The sequence below is a fragment of the Tetrao urogallus genome (genome assembly GCF_951394365.1).
Source record: "Tetrao urogallus genome assembly, chromosome: 1".
Classification (NCBI taxonomy): Eukaryota; Metazoa; Chordata; class Aves; order Galliformes; family Phasianidae; genus Tetrao; species Tetrao urogallus.
Genome location: NC_136813.1, coordinates 186,465,415 through 186,479,021, shown reverse-complemented (window position 1 = coordinate 186,479,021; position 13,607 = coordinate 186,465,415).

The window sequence follows — 13,607 nt, the reverse complement described above, 5'->3', positions numbered from 1 at the left end:
TGTCCATCACAGCAGTGGTTCACATGTGTGACCTGCACATGACAGCTTTCTGGCTTGGGCAAGTCTTAGGCACTCTCACTGAAATTCTGCCTGCATTATCTCTGGCACTGCATTCTACCAGTGCAGCCTGATCTAGTGGTTGGCAGCCCTGCCCAAGGCATGGGGATTGCAGCTCAATGATCTTTGAGGTCTCTTCTAACCTAAGCCATTCTATGATTCTATGATTCTGCTAATTCTAGGGTCGTTCTTTCAGGGGAAGTTGTGCTAAAATGAGTTAAAATCCTCTCATTCTTTCTCAGTGAGTCATTAATCAGGGGAATACTTGTCTTGTTCTTCTAGACACGTGGGAAAAAACTGTGGGAAGAAACTAAGGACAGAGTAAATGTGTTAGCATCCCAAGGGAAAGCAGAGCGTTGGCCATAACCTGCACTTCCACCCATGGCTTCAAAGTCAAGCAGCAGTGGGTTGTGTGTGATCAAGAAAGAAACCATGGTAAGTGTTGCATCAGAGCCCTCTCCAGTGGATTGTGAAGACATAGTGCAAACACAATAGATCCATTTCAGCTTGATCAGCTTATGTTCTCAGCTGAATCTCTAGTCACCAATTCTAATACGAATAACAATAAGAATTTATGACAGGAACATAGGCAATTAACAGAAATAGGTTGTCAACGTTGTTCTGCTTTCCCACTTATAATAAATCATTATTCCATGCCCAACTTTTCATTTTTATTTTTTTTTCCGCCCCGTGTGGTTTAGCAACCAGCTGGCATTCCTTATAAAGAAATCTGCAGGTTGATTGAGGCTGTGGCGACCCTGAAGACCTCTGAGGCTTTCTTATTGACTGACCATATCTTAGATAAGTAAACTATAGCTTTGCTTGAGAGCATCTGCTCAGGGCTGTTCTCCCCTCATTATAAAACCTGAATCTAATCCTGCATGTCTCTTCAATTACTGGAGAGCTCAATTCAAGAAGTGGCTTCCCCAGTGAACACAAAATGAGATAAGCTATTCCTAAGTAGGGTAAACATGAATACCCAAGAGTGTAGCTAAGCATTTCCAGGACAGTCTCCTTCTGATTTCTATGTGGTTTCCAACTAAATAACATATCACCACTCCTGTTAGTGTTGACTTATTTCATAACAGAAAAATGTGTTCAAAACTGGATGTCCTTACACTTCTCAGTAGAACTACTTGTAAGTATTTCTGTCTGCAAGAGCTACATTTGTGACAATTCAGGTGATTGGAAATGCACTAAACAAGCCACTTGCTTTAGTGCCTCCAGTTGCCATAAGAAGTCTTGGGAGATGCTTAATCTCTGTCTGAAAATACAAGAAAGACATTTTATTTGTGAGATCAGTGAATGCCGGATAGCAAATGGAAAAGGAAGAAGCTTATCTTACTATTTTAGGCAGATGAATTATGTCCTGGACTGGAGGATGAGTTCAACACCTCAGTGCTGATGGAGACAAGTTGTTCTGTTCATAGTTCAAGTACCTGCTGCAAGTTCCAGCCATTGAGACAGCTGCCATCACTGTCTGACCGTCTGCACATGTAATAACACGAATGGACAGCTTTGCAGGTCCTGCCTGAGCTTCAGCCCATCTTGAACCTCACCATTGTGAGTACCCTTCCACTGATGATAGCGATAAGTAGTGTGTTGTGTTGATACAAATATGACAGGTATGCTTCATCACTAGTAGGTAGTCATTTTTTATTTACAGCTTTGTATTTTTGTCTGGATAAAAAGAAAGAAACAGAAGGATTTCTTTCATTCAGGGGGCGAATTTATATCTACCAACAAGATCAATGGAAATAGTGAAACCTGACCGAGGTTATATGCCAATTTGACCCAGCATAACGTTCTTGAATTATCCTAACTGTGCATTAGAAACCCAGGTTATGTTCTCTGCACAGCATTTATTTCTGTCTAAGGAAGTTTGTTATTCTAGCTCAAAATACAGGGTGAATTTTGACATGTGGAAGGAAACAAATATGCAGTCTCACCACTGCCAACATCTATGTGTGCTATTTATTAGATCACAATTTAGCACTGAGGAGAGTAAGACTGTTTGGAATACCAGATGATAGATGGAGGAGGAGCATATGTGGGGATATGGTGGAACTCTTAGACCACACTTTCTCAACCACAGCTACACAGCCTGCACAGAAGTGGAATCTGTCCTCTTAGAAACTTCTTTTCTTGCCATTTCATTCTGACTGATCATAATATAAGGATAGAAAGGGTGGCTGTAGCGTTCAGATTGCAGATCTATCTAGACCATCCTTGATGAAGAACAAATGCAGATGCTTAGGGAATGTATAAGAATGGGGCAAACATGCACAGTATCCCACTGCTCTTGCAGCCTTCAGCCACCTGCAGCCTCTTGAGATGGATGTAGAATTCTACAAATCTGATAACTCAGCAGAGCTTCCCATGAGCACATTCCCTCACATTCACATAAGGTTTTGGCGACGCCATTTTGGAAAGAAATTCCAAAATTTGGTATTCTTTTCATGAAGAGAATACTCTGCTACCACTGGGGAAAAAATGTGTTTTGTAAATGTTAACTACTCACACTTAGTAAAATCTTATGGGAAACACTATCCTACAATCAATGAAGGCAACCTTTTCAGGCCTCAGCAACGTGGCCTAACCCAAGCCCTTCAAAATCAGTGAGAGTCATTTTACTTGGGCCCACAGTTCCCATCTGCCAACATAAATAAACAAAAAGACTCAAAATACATACAGTGTCTTTCAAAACAACAACCAAGTCAACGTGAGGTTTCACTTCCCCTAAGTAACCAGCACGGGTCAATGCACTGGTTTTGTATTTTCTAGCTTTGTAACTCTGCCTTTGGCTTATAAGAGAATGTTGATGTTGTTTCAAAAAACCTACGGAGTGTTTCTTAAGGAAAGATGAAAGGATGAATGCTAATGAATGGTGAGTGGGGCTGCTCCCCTACAAACTATTACGGAAACAAATGAGTTCAGTGAAAAGCTCTGCTCTGATTTGCATGGCTATAGTGCTCATCTAGCTAAATTGTGGCCCTTTATATCAAAGGATTAAATCTAGCTGATCTCCTTTGTAATTCCCTCAGGCTTATACCCCGTGTATTCCATGTCTGATCAGCTATTTTCTGTTTTGCTATTAATTAAGGCCAAGGTGCCCTGTACATACAGTAGGTTTTGGTGAAGAGGACTCTCTTATTTACATGCTTATAGGTAATATAAATATTTCCCCAAATAGATGTGACCCATGTAGCCAGTGTGTGCTGTATTTGCATTCTTTTATAATGCAAGGCAGTCGTAGTGTTATGCACAAGTAGATCTCAGGAGGCCCCTGCCTCCCGGCTGCATTAAATAAATCCCCATAAGCACAAAAGAGGGGAAAAAAAGGAAACAAAAAGCTTCCTGCTAGCTTTTCCTGGAAGTGCAGAAGTGAAATATTTCACTTCCTTCCTGTCCTGTAATATTCAAGCATGGTTAGAAAACATCAGAAATGAAACTCTGTAAAAATACAGCCCCCAAAAGGGGAGCAGCAAACGTCTTGCCTTTAGAAACAGATGGATTTGTCCCTGTATATCTGGTCCTCATTACAGCCCTGCAGAAAATGCCTGGTCCTTCCTCTTTGCTCATAGTTACAGGGTGTTTTTTGCCAGTCTATAGAAACTCTTCTGCTCTGTTTTACTGAACTGCAAATTTATCTCCTTATTGATGCACATGCAATCCCCCAGCTGATCCTGTTCTGATGAAAAGAGCTGTTCAGACATAATTTCTGTGTGGTTTTTTTTTTCTTGCAAATCCTTAAATGAATATTTGAAAACAATCTTGTCTCAGTTTAAAATCAAACATTTTCCACATTTAGTTCATACATTAATTAAACAATGCATGCCTTCCTAAAACTTCTGACAGATATTTCCACTCAGTCTAAAAATCAATTTCTTGTTGGGGCAGGAGAACAACAGAAAAATTCTTTTTGGAGATACCAGTTCTTCTTCAAAAGCTGATGTTAGACTTCTCGTGATCCTAGGAAAAACCCAGTTGTGTGGATAATTGTCAGCGCTTTCTTGTCAGCAGCTTATGATGCCAGCCTATGCTTTAAGCCCTGCACAAATGGCATCTCCATGCCTTTACCACTGAGTCCCCAGCAGCATGCACCCCATTGTCTGTGTTCCCTGGGTGTAATGGGCACTGGAGGGATCTTTCATTCATCTCCTGTGATGAGCAGGTTTTTTTTCCATATGTCCCCTCCCCGAAGAGACAGAATGGAAAATCATTGAGGTTTTGTTTATGTGTATGTTGCAGGATGGGTTTTGGAGAGGGAAGCTCTGTGGGATTTAGTTATGATACTTTGGTTTTGTCCACTGATTTCATTGTCCTGGTTTCACAGTAGCCACAGTAGAGATACATGTTTGTTTAGTAACAAAGTGAATGGAAAAGTGATGGCAAAGGTTTGGCTTATTGCACATGTCATTTCAGAGACTGTAAGATCAAGTGTTAGGAGAGAGCAAGTTTAATCTTACCATGTGTCACCAGCTCTCCCAGGACCTGCCGTGTCTTGCATATAAACGTGATTTTACCAGTCCTAGAACTATGTCAGGAGCCACATTTGCATACGATAATCTGTGCTGCCATATGAGCTTTGTTTTGTAAAACCCAAAGTGGGAATGACTGGGATGTAATCAAAACTCCCTAACTGGGAAGAGTTAGATAAATGGTTCTGGTTTCAGCCTATCTCATTTGTTAATCTTATTAGAGCCATCTCATGCTCATTTAAACTAAATATATAACCCAATTAAAACAATCCTGAGCTATTACATCTACAGAAGCAGACTAAATTTCAGTGCTTCTGACATTTTAGATCATCCAAACCTCCAATCACAGAATGGCCAGGGTTGGAAGGGACCTCGAGGATCACGAATCTCCAACCCCCCTGCCACATGCAGGGCCAACAACCTCCACATTTAATACCAGACCAGGCTGCCCAGGGCCCCATCCAACCTGGCCTTGAACACCTCCAGGGACCGGGCATCCACAAGCTAAATGTCCAGAGCATGAATATCTGCACTATCACTTCAGTTTCTTTCATCTCACCCATCATGAATGCATTGTGCATAGGGGTTAGGAGGTTGGTATGTTTCAGATACGATACAGTAGTCCAAACTTCTTTAATAGCCAGCATCTAAAGAAGTTATTGGGCATAGAAATTCCTTTCTATGGCTCTACAGGATGCAGGAAAAATTGCTTGGGTCCAGGGATCATGGCAATGTGCTGAAGTGATGGCAAGGGGGGACAGAGAAAAAGGATGGAGATGGAAATTTCTGGTCTGTCAGCACAATGGCTTTCCTAGCAGAGATGGAGCCTCACCAGGTTCTTTTTTTTTTTGCTGCAGGAAGTAATCTGCTAGCTGGAGACCTCACAGTGGAAGGAAACAAAGGGAAGGGAGTAGTGAGACTGAAACAATGAAATGCTTTTCTCATCAGCTCCTCTTATACCCAGCTGCAAGACGATCTGTTTGCTAGGAACAGGCAAGCAAGGTCTTTTCAGGGGATTCTCATAAGGTTGCAATTAGAAACAAGACACAAGAAATTAAAATGAGCATTTAGCTAAAACGAGCAGAGAAGTCATGGCCAATTTAAAGCTGAGTAAATAACTTCAAGTATATCATTTGTTCTGTGGATTTGTACAAATTAAGTTCACAAACTGTTTGCAAACAGGTTGCAAAATTAAAACCAACAAATAAACAAATAAGAAAACATTAATTCATTTTTTGAATGATTGGTTTAATGAACTCAAGATAATTCTTTGTTTCCAAATTGTGTTAACTAGGATTGTATCACAGCTGTAATTCACACAGTGAAACTTTGCCATGTGAATGAGAGCAGAGAATGGCTCTGCAGGACTTCAAAAAAGCAGCACAATTCCATCTTGAGGTGACTGATAGCTCTCATGTATCAAAATCAGCAGAGCTCCCGTAGAGCTGGGGAGGCACAGACAGATGGATCTGCAGCCTTACAGTAGGGGATAAGAAAGGCTGGGACTCTTCACTTTAGAGAAAAGGCACCTGAGAAGGGGTACAGCTAAGGTTTACAAGCTCACAGAGGTAGTGGGTAAAGTCCAAAGACAGTTATCCAGTTATCCCACAGTGCCATAGCTAGCATAGCCCCCCAGTGACACCTCTTCATGGGGGCACCCATAGAGCTGATTCATGACTGCCAAGAGGTGTCCAACAGCACCAGGGAAGGCAATCAAGCCCTTCCAACACTGGGATCCCAAATAAAAAAGTGGTCGTGGCCAAGAGAAAGTGGTGAAAGGAGACTTTAATCTGACTATTTGAGTGTTTCCTACATCTGTGGGATGTCCTTCATGTGGCATAACTGACCTGACTATAAAATGAGTCTTAGTTGTACAAACTTGATCAAGTGTGGGAAAATGTGTGAATGATGCCATCGTAGATTTCCCCACCTTCATTTTGGTCTGAACAATTCAGGTCAGACTCCACATCCTTGTTTGCATACATGTACAAGAACATGGCTTCCCAAGGTCAGAAATTAAAAGGGGTGGAAACTTAAGCAGAGTGAAGAAACTTAACAGCTGTGTGCACAGAGGCTCAGCTATAGGACATTCCTGTGACTTGCTTTTGGTCAGCAGCAGATGCCAAGGCCATGGAGTCCATTAATCAGCATGTGGCCTCCACACTGTGTTTTATCTTCTCAGCTTGCTTTCCTGTTGTTCTGCTTTCCTGTCATGCCTTAACATTCTTCCCTGTAAGGAAGAAATGAGGCTGCTGGTTCTCTGTCCACCCACATCTCCTTTCAGTCCTCCATCCCTTTTCACACTCTGAATACACATTTGAACCTGGCAGACATGTAGGGGCTGACCCTGCTGCACACCAGTGACGTGATGTGCTGGGAGAAGAGTTAGCCTTACAGGAAAAGCTATTGAAGGATCCGGGCAGGAGAGCTTTGTGCTTCTCTTTCAGTGGAGCTAATGCTTCACAGCTGAGGTCAAAGTGTCCAGCTGACACATGCATTTACACCTCATGGCACATGGATTGGATGCAAATCAAAGATGAATCACTTTGTCAAGTGACTGAAATCCTGAATTTCAGTGGTGTTTCAAACTGACAAAATGACATTTGTCTTCCTTTTTTTTTTTTTTTGGCACCTGCAAATGACTGTGGGAGTGATTTTCTGTCATCAGTTATATAGGAGGGTAATTTGTGCTTCTCGGAGGGCTTAGCAAAACTGCAGGCATTGCTTCTTTTGTGCCCAGTTCCAGAAGAAAAAACACACCTGCAATTACATGTACGTGGGTGCAAATTGCAGGGATAATGCTTAAACAAGATTTGGAGTTTTCCAGTGAGATTGCATTTGGCTGGGAAACAAAGATAATAAAACTGATGTACCTGAGCTGAGTTTTTTCATGGGAATGTTCTCACCCATTTCAACAACGGTGACATCACAGTATGGTTTGGATTGGAAGGGATCTTAAAAGTCGTTTGGTTTTAACCCCCTGCCGTGGGCTGGTTGCCACCCACCAGTTCAGGCTGCCCAGGGCCGCATCCAACCTGGCCTCGAATGCTTCAGAGAGTCTTCAAGCAAAGGTAAGGCAGGTGACACCAGAACAAACTCTTCAAATCACCTCTTTAATCATAGGTATTAAGGTTGGAAAAGACCACTAAGATCCCACAGTCTGACAGTCAGCCCATCCTCACCAAACCAAATCCACTAACCAAATCCCTCAATGCCACATCTACACACTTCTTGAACACCCACAGGGACAGGGATTCCACCACCTCCCTGGGCAGCCTGTGCCAATGCATCACCACTCTTGATGAGAATTTTTTTTTCTTAATATCCAACCTGAAGTTCCCCTGGCACAATTTAAGGCCATTATCTCTTGTCCTATCACTGTTATGTGGGAGAAGACACAAGCCCCCACATCACCACAACCTCCTTTCAGGCAGTTGCAGCGAGCAATAGGGTCTCCACTGAGTCTCCTCTTCTACAGGCTGAACATTATGTGTACCCATGCATCCCACTTTGATGCAGGGCAAAAGGAAGCTTTGTGAGTGTTGGCTTCTTAAATGTCTACCAATAAAAATACATTACCTTGAAATTCAGGAAATATTTTTCCAGATAGGTTCAGGTGTGCATATCTTCTACAACCCATTTCTCTCTTCATAGAGGATTTGTAATCACAGAAGGAGAAACCATGTGCACTAGGCTCCAACAAATAGCCTTGTTGAAAGAAACCTACTTGCAAAGTGATATGAAGAGATGTCTGCCCCTCTTTTCTGTCTGTCCTTTCCTTTCTGTGCTGTATACGAGCTGTGAAGAAGAGGATGAGCCACAAGGAGGTTTGTCTCTCATCAGTTTTGCTGATGCAAGTCCTTAACTTTGGCTGTCATGTCTCAGATTCAAGAGTGATGAGCCACAAAATGACAGAGGGACTGAAGCACCTCTGCTATGAGAAGACAGAGACTGAGAGAGCTGGGACTGGAGAAGAGGATGCTTCAGATCAGGGGATCTGATCAATATCCATAAGTACCTGAAGAGAGAGTGCAATGAGAACAGAGACAGGCTCATTTCAGTGGTGCCCAGTGCCAGGACAAGAGGCAGTGGGCACAAACTGGAACACAGGAGGTTCTATGTAAATATCATGAAGCACTTATGTTGCCAGAGTGCTGGCACAGGTTGCCTAGAGAGGTTGTAGAGCCTTCTTGAAGATATTCAGGAACCACCTGGATGTGACCCTGGGCACTCTGTGATGGGTGTCCCTGCTTGAGCGGGGTTGGGCCAGATGTGCCCAGAGGTCTCTCTGACTTTTTTATGTTAAGAGCTGCTTTCGTCTAGAGAACTAATCTAATCAGAATGAATCTAAACACAGAGACTGCTGAATCCTCCAAGTTTCATCTCAGTGACATATAACATTTCTCCTCCAGCTTTGCTGAAAAAGAACAGACATTGGAGCTCCTGCTTCATTAGAGCATAATGAGGCAAAATTGTGGGGCTTGCTGGCGCCACTCAGCAATTCAACACCACGATCGTCCTCAAAGCCAGCAAAACAGGAGAGCTGCCAGCCCCTCCTGCAGCACGTGGCACTGGCTCAGGGTCAGCAGAAAACATCCATTGGGGTTTTACTAAGGAGCCTGCCATCACAGTAGCAACAGCCGAGTCAGAAGTAGCCCCGATGAGAGCAGGGACAGGCCAGAAGTAGCAGCTGAAAGGCACTGGGGCAGAGCTGGTCCGGAATTGCCATTCCTAAGGGCTGCAGGGAGTGTTAATGGGCCCCATGTGCTGCAGGAATGCAAAGCTCTGCGTGGGCTGGGAGAATTATGCTCTTGACATTGGGAGAACTTCCTGACTGAGAGCTAATTGCTTTGGCCTGTGAGTGTCTCTGCTCCAGATTAATGTTATTGAATGGTAAACCTAAAGGAGCAGTGAAACCAAAGGCAGATAGCTGTCCTGCGTGAGATGCTGCTGGTTTCACCTCACATTTCTGGGGATATGGAGCATGCTTTAGTTCAGTTTGTGTTTAATTGTCATTTAACTGTAATACAAAGATGAGACTGGTCCCGTTATGGTTATTTCATAATGCATGTTTCCAACAAGGGTCTACAGTGAAGGCGTGCAGTCAACTATCCCTACCATGCCACCAACCACGTCTCTCAGTGCCACATCTACTCTCTTTCTGAACACCTCCAGGGAAGGTGACTCCACCACCTCCCTGGGCAGCCTGTGCCAACGCCTCACCACTCTTTCTGAGAAGAAATTTTTCCTAACGTCCAACCTTCACCTCCCCTGGTGCAACTTAAGGCTGTTCTCTCTCACTGTTACTGGAAGAATATGAGACCAGACACAGAGATCCAGCTGTCCCATTTTTTTATTATCTCTGATTGCTGACCAATGAACCTAAAGCTGAACTCTTCTTGGGGAAAGAATCGACGTGTTTGAAGGATGTGCTTGAGATGAGATCAGCTGAAAATGCGGACATTCCTTTGGAAGCTCGGTGTCCAGGAAGTTTGCTTTTATTTGTAACCCACTGAAACACTCAGCAAAGGTTTGTGTGCTCAAACAATGAGAGGAACCTGCAATGTGTTGTAAGGAACCTGCTTAGAGAGGGATTGGACTTGATGATCCCCAGAGGTGCCTTCCAACTCCTGCAACTCTATGATTCTGTGAAAAGGTGGAGGGACATGCTGCCAAAGGAGAAGGAAACAACCCTGAGAGAAAAAAAGTGAGTGGCTCTGAAAAGATCTGGAGAAGGCACATGCACAGAGGTTCAGTAGAGATGTCAGTGGGTTGGAAGGAGAAAAAAAGAAATGATGCTCTGGAGTTTGTGTTGGTTTGAGCCCAGTTTGGTTCTTGTGTGTGGGCAGAACTGACAAAAGTCACAGACCGCAGAAACACCAGAAACTGAGGGAAACAAGGTTCCTTCTTAAGGGACTCCTCCACCACATATGATGTACTGAATCTTTATTCCCCAGCTCCTTGTTAACACAGTACTGTCAGGCTCCACTGCCAACCTTGAATACTTCTGATTCATTCCTGTGGTTCCCTGAGCATCCAAATGAGACAGAAATTTGGTCAGCTAACTTATTTAGGAATGCCTTCTCCCCTTTCCTTTACTGCACACACTGCAGTATATTGCTGGCATTGTTTAAACTGTTACTGGCAAACAGTATTGCTCTGTACATTATAAATAGAAAGCAGGCAGCAAATGGAGTTAAATGTGGACCGAGAGGCACAAATTCCTAAGCAAACAGTCTGTGTGTCTGACAGGAAATAGAAGAACGTTGTTAAATTTGCCCGTGGCCAGTCTAATCTAATCTTTTTTTTTTTTTTTTTTAAGAATGTGATATTGTATGTCTACCAAATAACAGCTTCTTAAAACTGAAAATAAAGCCACTAATACAAGATCTCCCCAGAACATCCGAATTACTTAAACCTTAACACGGCTTTGAATTCTGCTTTTCCAGTGTTCTCGGGTATCAGATAACAGTGAACAGCAGCTTACACAAACACACTGAGTTGCACAGGCAATAACCTGCCAAGCATGTCTACAAAGGACAGGCTGGTAGCAAATCCCCACCTTGCTCATAAATGCCCTTCATCTGTAGGAAAGATCACAGTGACACTCAGCTCCCATTATCTGTGATAAAACAAAAACTGTGCTGCAATCCAAGATGCCCTGCAGTGCACTGGTGGTGAAGTGCACCCATCTGTTGTGAGTTCTGCATGACGCAGGCATCTTCTGCATGAAAGGCAGCACAGATGTGAAACTTCTCACTGAACTTCTCAGAGTCTATCTTATTTTGATAGATATTGATTGGTTTTATGGGTTGGGTTGTTTTTTTTTTTTAGTTTTCCTTCGAGATTGAAGTTTTGCAAGAATTGTGCTCTCTTCCGGTGACAACTGGAGTGAAAAACGTTGAGTTTGCAGCAGTTTCTATCATTTTCTGCTGGGGTAGCAAGGACTTCTGGAAATTAAGATTAATCTTTCCTGTTTCCTAGCTCCTAAAGATAGCAGGAGGCTCTCCCCTAACTGTACTGCAAGCTCATTTCACAGCTAAAAGCTCTTAATTAAGAATTATCTATTCCTACTTCTCCCTCATTTCTTCCTCAGCTTGCTTCATCTTTCAGATTTTAGAGAAAGGTTTTGCCACCCTGACAGTTTCCATTCCACACTCAATATGAGTTGCAAGAATCCAGTCTGTTCAGTGTTCACTGAATATTCTTCTATAGATATCTTTGGGGGTTTACTGTAAACTTGGAGGACCAAAAAATTTCCTTGGACAAGCAGATCATTTTCAGTTTCGTGTTGCAAACCTTGAAACACCTTTATTTTTTAATGAGATTTACATCAAAGAATCATAAAGTTTGGAAAAGATCGTGACGATCATCCAGTTCAATCATCAGCCCATCCCACTAATGACATGCCCACTAATCACATCCCTCAGTGCCACATCTGCACATTTCTTGAAGACCTCCAGAGATGCTGACACAGGTGGGCAGCCTGTGCCAATGTCTCACCACTCTTTTGGAAAAGAAATATTGCCTAATATCCAACTTAAACCCTCCTTGGCGCAACTTACGGCCATTCCCTCTCCTTTTATGATCAGGAAGCAGAAGCTGATCCCCACCTCATCACAATCTCCTTTCAGGCAGTTGTAAAGAACAATAAGATCTCCCCTGAGCCTCCTCTTCTCCAGACTGAACAATCCCTGTTCCCTCAGCTGCTTCACTTAAGGCTTGTGCTCCAGACCCCTTTTTTGAAGGGCACGCATTTTGGTTTTGGAATAGCTTACATTTTCTGCTGTAAGAGCAGGCAGAGTGACATAAGCTTTGCTTTGCTGGAACAAACTACAGAAAAAAACTGCTAGGGGATGAAGAGCTGTATGTATCCCTAGCACTCAAGGAGAGGTTGATAGAGGTTTGGACGCTTCTTGACCTTCCCTTCATGTGAAAGCCTAAGAGCTGAACATCCTCAAACTCTCCATCTCTGCAAGCCAGGCGCTGCTACTTTCTCCCTTGGTGTAAGAAAAGAAGAGGAAGAGAATGCAGACAGGAATTAAAAAACAAGGGCTGAACCATGCCTGTGACTGTACTGAGGTCAAAGAGGATCCTGTGCAAACCCAGAGGCCTGGACCTTATTTCACAGTGGGTGTACGTGATCCTACATGCAGGGCACAGCTCCTGTTGATCTTTGTTCTGTGGGATGAGGACATGAATGAGCTGGGTCTGAGCAAACACTTAATACACAACAGAGCATTGTGAGTATTTTAATTACAGCCTCTTGCTTGAAAAACATAATGGTGTTCCGCAGTGGTAACTTATACTGCAAATTTGTAATAGTATTATTTACTTATCTTTAGACAGACAACGCAATATGGCAAATGGGAGCTTAATAACTTGTTGATTACTTTAGAAATGTCTTGCAAAAAATATGCAGAAATAAGTGATAATAAAAGAGGAAAGGATTAGTGCTGCTGATTTAAAACTTTATGAGGCAGATTCTAAATCCTGAAGCTGGAGCATTTGTTCTAGCATATAAAAATGCAAAGAACAGACTGGCGGAGTCCTTGATCGAACAACTGGCAGGCAAGTAGCAATAAATCATGAAAATTACATTTCCTAAACTTTACCTTTTAATAAATGAGGTGCTGTTCGAAAAAATAGCCTGGGAGAACATGCTCATACAGCACTGCTCGCTCAGTAACGAGCCAAATCCAGCTCTGCATTTTGGCTGAGCTGCACCAGAGATAGATTTGGCTCCGTCCCTCCATAAACATGAATCAAGCTGTTTGCATTTTGTCATTACACTACCCTGGCCCAGGAGGATACATTTCCTTGGCAACTACAATTAAGGAGCTGACAAAAATACTACATATTATCTACATCATTTTTTCTTCCTTAACGAAAGCTGCATTTCCCCAGCCCTACTCCTCCCTGCGTGAAGAAGATTAAGGGGCCCATCCAACTTCCTGCAACACGAGAGATAACATTTCCAGTGGTTTCGATAGCTACAGCAGAATTCACTTTGTTTTGCAATTATTTATCAGATTGATAGGCTGAGCCAGGCAGCACTTCCAGCCCCAT